The sequence below is a fragment of the Tamandua tetradactyla genome, chromosome X, assembly GCF_023851605.1.
Source record: "Tamandua tetradactyla isolate mTamTet1 chromosome X, mTamTet1.pri, whole genome shotgun sequence".
In the NCBI taxonomy this organism is placed as follows: domain Eukaryota; kingdom Metazoa; phylum Chordata; class Mammalia; order Pilosa; family Myrmecophagidae; genus Tamandua; species Tamandua tetradactyla.
Window position 1 is genome coordinate 69247992 of NC_135353.1, and position 10055 is coordinate 69258046.

The following is a 10055-nucleotide window of genomic DNA, read 5'->3' on the forward strand; positions in this document are numbered from 1 at the left end:
ACTCAGAGGTTGGCACCTCCAGAACGGAATCGGTTTGCTTGTGCACAGGTCTGATTTTGCTGCCAGGAATTAATTGGGCCATGCTGATTGTGTTCATTTGAGCTCCAAAGCCACATGTGGGCAGGCCTGTGATGACAAATTCTCCAGGGGACACGTCATGCCTTCCCCCAACTTGAGCCAAGGCCGAGGGATGTGAGTTTCCTTGTCATGTCCTTTGCCCAGAGGCAAGCCGTCTTCCCATCCGCTGAGGGTGTCTCCTTCAGGACTCTACGCTATATACGAAGGTCTCAGTTCTTGATTGTTTTCTGGCTCCTTCCAAGCGCAGCTGAGCCTTTAAGTGAATATTTATGGTGCTTTTATCAATGCTTTCTCTGTGCTTGGAACGGGAGGGTTTTCACTTTCTTCATTCCACATATGCGTTGTCCCAAGAACAGTCGTACGGGACCGTTGAGACATAAAAAGCAGCCTAGTGCCACGCAGTGGTATCCAGTGGATATCAGACCTACTCTGGAAGTTGCAGGACAGCGTCCACTCACGTGCCAGGTGCCTTAGAGGGGCTTGTTGCATGGCTGGGCCCGGATGCGTCGCTCTCCCTCTCTGAAACGTCTCAGAGAGTCTCTCTGTGGACTCTCCAGCAGGGTAGGCAGACTTCTCACACGGCGGCTCAAACCTCTCCAACAGCAAAGGAACCACCAGTCCTCTTAAAGATCAGGTGCAGAATTGGCATTATGTGACAGTCACCATACTCCATTGGTCCACAACATCACAGGCCAGCTCACATTTAAGAGGAGGGGGAGACTGTTCTCAAAAGGGGGAAATATCAGATGGCCTATAAGGTAATGGAAGAAAGGTTTTTTAAAAGTCCCTGGAGGGCGGTGCAACGGTAGCTCCGTGACAGAATTCTCACCTGTCATGCCAGAGACCCAGGTTCAATTCCCGGGGACTCCCCATGACAGAAAAAAAAAAAAAAAAGTCCGTGGAACTACACAATGGTGAATGGTAAGTTAAACCGTGGACTATAGTTAATAGTACAATTATATAAAAGTGCTTTCATCAATTGTCCCAAATGTTCCACAACAATGCAAGGTGTTAATGATATGGTGATATATGGGAATCCCGTATTGTGTGTACGATTTTTGTAAACCCACCACGTTTCTAATAAAAATATTAAAATTTAAAGAGGAAAGGCAAACAGACATGAAGGAATGTCCAAGAATGAGAACCCTTCCAATATCCTGCCAGCGAGGACGTTGCAGCCACGCTTCTTGACATCCTGCTGGGTTTACCCGTACTAATCAATTGTTAAGTAGGCTAGTGTCATGGAATTTTGGACTGGCTTTAGGCTTCCCCTGTCCCTCGTGTGGGGACGCATCCATTTCAGTGATCCACATTCCTTTCATCTGAGCCAACACCCTTGAAGTGGCATGAAATTTCTAACTGATACTCTCATCTCCCACAGATGAGGGTCTGAGCATAGACACACTCATAGGCGGAAAGGAGAATATAGGGCATGACTGGGCCGGGACGTGCTCCCATAGCTGCGTGTCCTGACTCAAGGCCACCGAGGGTTCACAAATTCCTCATGCTCCTCTCCCGCCAGGGTTCCTTACACCGAACCCGTCACTGTAAATCGTCCCTCTCCTTGATGCCTACAAAAGGAAGTACCCACTCCATCATTAACGGGGAAGGTCTGAGGCCACAGAAGGAATCTAGGAGGCTGAAAATAAGAAGCAGCACCCAACTTATCCGCCATCCCCAGCTGCTGGTATTTGGCTACGGAAACAATATGCTTATGTATATTCATTTGCATTAATTACCCATTGGAGAGCAAAGTAGTGAAAGCAATTGAATACTGCATTTCCTTTTTTCTGAATGTATTACCCAACAAACAGGTTAATGCAGAGATGCAGGTTTTTTCTCTGAGCAAACGACAGTCCCGAAAGCTCAAAGGGTAGTCACATGCTTAGTGGACTAGACATTCAAATAAGAGTCAGCAGATCCGCTTGGGTTCTGACGTCAGTTTGAACAATGCAGAAGGCCTGCCACCTATCCTGGATCCCTTCTAGGAAAGTTCTCTTCATGTCTAGAAGCAATGGAATTCACGATGCCAGTTTAGTTATTTCAACGACATGGTAACCGTGCCTGTTATTAATTTTAAGGCAAAACTCCCAGTGATCCGTGCCAGAATACCTGGTCAAGCACGATTTCCTCCCAAAGAGATATGGTCCCGCCCTTGTGCACCTCCCATAGGCTGCTGTAATTCACAATAATTTCATGTGCAGGAAGACCTTGAAGCAGAGTAAAATCATGGGCAGGTTGCAGGATTTCAGAACATTCACGTGGCAACGGCAGAGGCAGCGGGTGTCAGTAGGGTGACTGTGACAAGCCTCACATGCACCCTTCGCAGCAGAGGCACAATCTGCTTGAAAACACCATGGGGAGGAGGCCTGATGCCCTCTTGCTCGCCTAATGCTTGCCTCAGGGAGGGGCCCACCTTGTCAGGTCTGCGATCCTAGATTTCTTGAAATCCCTTCTCATAAGGAGAAAGAACAGATCGCCCCATTTGTAAACTTCCTCTCCTCCGCCAGCCTGCACCATCAACCCTTTATTCATTACTTCAGCCAGATGACAGACCCTGTTCAAAGAGAAGGGGCGTGGTGACCTGCCAGAGAACAGATGAATCCCGCTTTACTGGCCACTGCACTGGGGTAGGAGTTGTCACTACGCCGGGTTAAAGCGATTGGCTTTATTTGATCAGGCGCATGAGTTTGATGTGTAAAGATTAAACCAATATTCAAAGAGATTGAGCAAAAAGCGCAGGCAATCAACGTTTTTCTTTGTTCATCACCAACACACTCTTCCTTTGATGGAAGAAGCAAGAGAGATGTCCACTCCCAGCTCTGAATTTCGAATCTGAAATGCTGCAGTTAATAGCAGATGATATGAAAAGCAAAAACAATAGGCAGATACCCACGCCCCCTTCTTGCTCCTTCCCCAATTCAGAACGTCCCAGGACAGCCCTTATTGGCTCCGCCAGATAAACCTTTCCACATTTCGGGCCAATCGCTGTGAGTGTGGGCTGCGGTTCTTTCATTGGCTGAACCAGTGTAGCGTGGGGGCAGGGCCTGCTCTCATTGGTTGCTCCCAGCTTCCGAGTGATTAACGGGATAGCGGATTTTGAAGGTTTCTGTTTCAAAACAGAAAAGGCAAGGGGCTAGCCTGGAGACGAGTACAATCAGATAAATCGAGGTGAATTGGAATAATGCTTTCAGAATCCAAGGGGCTTGGGTCAATATCAATAGTTGACAGTTTACTTCTCGCTACTTCTGTACTGTGTTTTGGGTCCGCCGTTATGTAGAGCAACAAATTCCTTGATATAGGTCATAAAGAAGGAAGTTAAATTGGGAGTATGTTTGTTCTATCAATTCTGAATCCCCGCGGGTGTTGCTTATACTTTTTCATTTGCAATGGTAAAACTGTTTCCCTTAACATCGCCTTTTCTCCAAACACAACACTTAGATCGGGACTGCTCGCTCGCTTACCGCACGTCTTCCTCGTTCACCACTGACAGATTTACTCATTTTCCCTTCCAGCCTTCAACCCAACCCCAACCTTCCTCTGTGCAGACGAGATTTCTGATCTCACTTATCCCGCTCGCACAATCCTCAACCCACAGCCCAGTGAGCCTGCATTTAACTTGGCCAGCATGTTTTACTAGGCTTCTATATGCTTTCTTCACTTATGAAAACAGCCACTTCCAAGCCATGCGATGGTGGCTGTGACAGAATTCTCGCCTTCCATGCCAGAGACCCGGGTTCGATTCCCGGTACCTGCCCATGTAAAAAACAAACAAACAAAAAAAGACAAAAAACAACCACTTCACACTATAGTTCTCCTATTGGATGTGCAATCTTAAAATGACCTCTCATTTTACAGAGGTACTATATGTATGAGACCACACGCAACAAAAGCTTTGATGAAATATTTTCATGGACTCTTGTTAAACACTGGGCATTTGAAGCAGCAACAATTTTAGCATGATAGAAATTAGGTACATAGTGATATGCAGGTCTTTGAACTTGTCTACAGGTCTTTCCTGAAGAGGCTGGAGGCTCTGAAAACAAAAAGCTGTTTTCTTTCAAAACATTTATTAAAGGGTTCTAAGAAGATGAAGTACCTCTGCTCTTGGAGATTTACTCCCTGCTGATGTAACCTTATTTCTTTTCTTTTCCTTTCCTTTTTTTCTTTTAAAACTTTTTAGTGTATAATATATATATACAGAAGAGAGGGAAAAGCAATAATTTTCAAAGCAAACTTCAACGAGTCATTACAGAAGAGACCTCAGATTTTGTCAATAGGCTACCATTCTGTCATCTCAGATTTTTCCTCCCAGTGGCTCCAGAAACTGGAGGCTAGAAAGAATTGTTTTAATATGGTGATTCAGCAGCCACACTTGTTTATTAAATCCGATATTCTCTGTCATCCCTTCTCCTTCTTTAAACCTTCTCCCCATCTATAGGGATCTTTGCAGAATGCTTGTTCTTAATTTTCAATGCCAACAAGGGGTATCCACACTAAAGGATAGGAGAATGTAATTAACTGATAATCCTGGAGAGGCTGGTCCCTCTGGGATTCAGGATTTATCTGACCTAGGAACTCTCTGGGAATTGTGTGTTCCAGGAACGCAAAGGTAATGCAGGAAACCGTTATAGAGTCTCAGTTCGAGCCCTAGGCGTTCTTAAGAGTCAACAGGAGTGAGGTTGATTGCAGCGTACCAAACCATAACAATTAGCACTATCTAACTGAAGCTTGTCTCCAGAACAGCCTCTTGACTCCGTTTGATCTCTCTTGGCCACTGATGCCTTATTTTATTACATTCATTTCCCCCTTTTGGTCAGGAAGGTATTATCGATCCCAGGTAGCCAGGACTAGACTCATCCATGGAAGTCATACCCCATGCTGTCAGGAAAGTTTTCATCCCTCAATGGTTTGTACCACGTAGTGGGGAAGGTAACGATTTTCCATGCAGAGTTGAGTTTAGAGAGAGAAAGTTTACATCTGAGCAACAAACAGGCTTCTTGTAAGCAACTCTTGGGCCTTATTATAAGTAGTCTTAACTTCTTCCCTACAGAAGTAAGTTTCATAAGAGCAAACCTCAAAATCCAGGAACTGGCCTAGTTTCCTGGAAGTCCCCAGTGGTTGGGAGGGTACCGGGGTTTCACAGATGGGTGAGTTTAATAGTTCCATACATATCTGTACATATATTTTTTCTTCCCTTCAGATCCCTAGGAGACTCTACCGATACTTTCTTTATGCTTTCTTCTTTTCTCTTTTAAAGTCTTTATTGATATATATTATATATTCACATACCATGTAATCATACAATGTGTACAGTCAGTGATTCACAACACCATCAGAGAGCTGTGCATCTATCATCACAGTCGCCTCCTTCTTCCTTCTTTTGGGAAAAATAATATAAATATTAAAAAGCAATACATTTGAAAGCACATCGCAACGATTCTTTTAGAGCAGATTTCAGAGTATGGTATGGGTTACAATTCCACAATTTTAGGTTGAGTGGCAACTTCTTCCATGTGACCTCAACATTATCCCTTTCCTTCTCCAGGCTTCAGTTTCTTCACTTAGTAAATGCATATAAGTATGCCATGCAGCATGCTTCAGTTCTGCTTTAGGCTCTGCCATAAAATTTCCTCTTTTACTTTTCCCCATAAATGTAGCTGCTACAGCAGAGATTCAGTGCTATCTGTTTTTCAATTAATAAATGGATTCAGGGCCCTAAGTCTCAATCCCTGCTTATTGTGGGCTTATTGAAAAAAACAAAACTCCTCTAAATTGGAAAGTGAATCTAGTGATTAGTGATTAGAGAAGCAGTCCGGCATTAGGTGTTTTCGAAATGGAGGGCAAAACTACTCCAGAAGAGCACTTATTTTTCCCATCTCCCATCTATATGAATATTCACTTAGCAGCTATGTGTCTTTCGCCTCCCTCCATGTACCTTCCATCTGCTCTCTCTCAGTTCAACACTTACACAGTCAAGGGTGGAATCAATACTTTAAGGTCAAGGATGGTTACCAGTTGTAGCTGAACACTGGGGTTACTGTCTAACCCCAGGCACCTGACAACGTTCATCCTGTTCTTTAGGGTCTTTTAAACGGGCCTTATCTTGTCTGGATTAATGCACAAATGCAGAGGTTGATGAATCTATCAAAATGTGTAGCAGGTTTATCAAATATTCTAAGGGCAACACTGAAAGGATCGTGTGCCGTTTGAAAGTATTAAGTACCCCAGAAAAAACATGTTTTAATCCTGATCCATTCTTGTGGGACCAGCCATTTCTTTTAATCCTAAACTAACAGGGTAGATTAGAAGTTTGATTAGATTATGTCCACGGACTTGTGATGTGTCCAATTGAAGGTGTGACTTTTTATTCGATGGCGATCTACCCATTCCAGGTGTGTCTTGATTAGTTTACTGGTATTCTTTAAAAGAGGAAACATTTTGGAGAGAGAGCCAGATATGACAGAAAGGACAGAGTGACAAATTTCACAGCAGAGCTGTTCTCTTTGGTTGGTCGTGCCCTCTCTGTTCGTTTTGTAATAGTAAATCTTTATTTTTCATAACAAAATTCTCTTCTCACTGGCACTCCCCTGAGACAGTTCCCTTGGGTTTATGATCTCCGTCTGAGAAGCCCAGAACTCTAATGTACCACTCTGTCACCATCTTACACGCTAGCTATTTAGCTGCCCCTCTAGAAATGGCAGTGCTTATATTGCTTTCTGTCCTAGAGAGGGTGGGTGGGAAGAGGTGGTTAATGCTTATGCACTAGAGAAAAATGCGTTTGGAGAATTTCTCTGACTCCCTCCCCATAATGCCATCTGAAGGTTGTTTGTTTGTTTCTTTAACTTTTTATTTCGAAATAATGTCAAAGTATGTTACAGTTGCAAAGTTCATACGAAACCCATACAGAGAACGCTAACAGATCCCTCACCCAGATACTCAGATCCACCAAATTTAATGTTTTGCCTCATTTGTCTTTATCATTCTGTCTATCCGTCTTTCTATTTACCTATTTTTAAACATTTGAGAGTAGGTTGTATACATCATGCTCCTTGAACACTTAGTAATACTTGTCCTAAGGATGAGAGTACTCACTTCCATAACCACCTTAAGCACAGTCATCAAGTTCACCTGATTTCAAGTTTACAATGTGCCCTCCAATTTTTCATACATCCCAATGATGACCTTTTGGACATTTTTTCCTCCATTATTTAATCTGGTTCAGGATTGTCTATTGCCATTAGATGTTATTGTCTCTTTAATCTCTCTCTCTCTCTCTTTCTACTCCTGTACAAACATTTCTACAACGTGAACTTTTCCGTGTCAAACCCTCCCAAGGATAAAACTCATGGGTTTAATCACACTCACAATGTTGTGCTACCCTGATCACCATCCATTAGCATAACTTCCCAGTCACCCCAAGGAGACACCCTACACCGTTTATGCGTTAACTCCACCTTCTCCCTGCTCTCCCGGCCCTGGAAAACTGTCTGCTTTCTGATTCCATGATTTGGCGTTTCAGCCATTTCATATCAGTGGAATCATAGCATATCTGTCTCTTTGTGGCTAACATTTCATTTAGCATGATGTCTTCAAGGTTCATCCATGTAGTAGCAAAAATCATCAGAACTTCATTTCATTTCATGGCTGAATAATATTCCCTTGTATGTATATAGCACATTTTGTTTATCCAGTCATCTGCCGACAGACACTTGGGTTCTTTCCACCTCTGAGAATAATGTGGTTGAGAGCACTAGTGTACAGTTAGTTATCTGTCAGACTCCATGCTTTCAATTCCTTGGGGAATGCACCCAGAAGTGGGATTGCCAGGTCAAATATTGAACTTTTTAAGGAACCATCAGACTATTTTCCACAACAGCTACACTATTTTACATTCCCACCAACAATGTACTAAGATTCCCATTTTTCTACATCCTCACCAGCACTCGTTATTTTCAATCAAGGTTTTAAAAATAAGAACTATTCTTGTGGGTGTATGGTGTATCTCGTTGTGTTTTGATTTGCATTTCCCTAATGGCTAGTGATATTAAGCAACTTATCAGGTGCTCATTGACTAGTTGAATATCTTACTTGGAGAAATGTTCATTCAAATCCTCTCCCCATTTTCTTTTACTAGAGAAGGCATGTGTTTACAGAAACATCATGCATAAAACACTGGGCTCCCATTTACCACCCTATTATAAACACCTTGCATTAGTGTGGCTCATCTGTAACAATCCATGAGAGGACATTCTTTTTCATAATTGTACAATTTCCTAAAGCACAATTGTGTTATAGATGTACTATAGTATAATTGCATTATTAACTGAAGTATGATTCACTCTAGTCCAACATTTACCATAGGGTCAGGTATTTGTGTCCTACAGTCTTGTGTTTTGGTTTTAAAATCTTTTGAATATATACCTAGAAATGGGACTGCCAAGTCACCTTCTAACTTTATACCTAACTTTTTGAGGGACTGCCAAACTGCCTTCCGCAGCACTGGCACCACTTTACATCCTCATCCTCTGCAAATCTTGTAATTTTTTTGTTTTTTTAATGGTAACCATGGTAGTACTCGTGAAACAGTATTGCACTGTTTTTTATTTGCATTTCCCTAATAGCAAATGACGTTGAGCATCTTTTCTTCTGTGTGTGTGTGTGTGTGTGTCTGTGTGTGTGTGTGTGTGTGTTTTAGCCATTTGTAAATCCTCTTTGGAGAAATGTCTATTCAAGTATTTTGCCCATTTTCAAATTGGGCTGTTTTTTTTTTTTATTGCTTGAGTTGTAAGATTTCTTTTTATATTCTGGATAGTAAACCCTTTTCAGATAAATGGTTTCCAAATATTTTCTCCCATTGGGTATGTGACTTTTCACATTCAATGATAACGTCCCTCAATGAACAAAGCTTCTTAACATGGATGAGGTTCCATTTCTCATCTTTTCTTTTGTTCCTTGTGCTTTGGGTGTAAAGTCTATGATGTCGTTGTCTAACACAAGATTCTGAAGACGTTTCCCTACATTTTCTGATAGGAAGTGTATCATCCTCTTTGGTATATATGAGAATTTGGTCCATTTTGAATTAACTGGTGAATGGGGTGTGAGTAGGGTTCCTTCTTTATTCTTTTACATATGGATATCCAATTCTCCCAACACCTTGTGCTGAAGAGTTTCTTCTTTCCAATGAAGTGGATGTGGCAGCCTTGTCAATAATCAGTTGGGATTTCTGGGCAGATGGCGGGATAGGATAGATAGAGTTCCCCTATGCACCAAGGAACATGGAGGGATAGAAAACAGACAGGGGTAACAATTCCCGGGTGTAAGTTACCAAGGAGGGTCTTCTCCACCATCTAGGGAGAACTTAGTGGCAAAGGCTGAGGAATTGAGATGCAGAGATCCAGAGCCTGGCCAGCTCGTGCAAGCAGCCCAGCATGTCCATTTCCACGCCGAAGCCCGGAGCCCTCAGGAGTGCATGGACAGGTAGACAGGGACAAGGAAGTAAGCCAAGCCTACCGCCCCAGCCCCGCGACCCGCGACTCCCCCCACACCCCACACATCTGAACCTGTCACCTGGGCCCCACCACTGAACCACTGCCCTGATTCCCTTCCACACGCATCCCTCACCCACCTCCATGCCCCTTGCATGCATGCAAGCCTGTCCCAGCCCGACTCACCTCTGCCACACGAGTGCACGGTGTCACCCAGCCTTTCCTGAGAACTGTTTAACCGTGGCCAGCCCCTCGATTCCCAACTCCCCCTCCCTGCTCCCTGCAGGCAGTCACCTGCACATCCAGGCTGCAGATGCTCACCTTCATAACCGGGCCACCCCTGCACACAGCCCGTATGGTTGTTCAACCCGACCCGGCCCCCACCTGCACACGTGCACATCAGCATCTGGCACCCACGGATGTATGCACGTGCACACGCCCGCTCATGCCGTACCCCTCAGCTCTGGACAAGCGCTGACCTGCGTATCC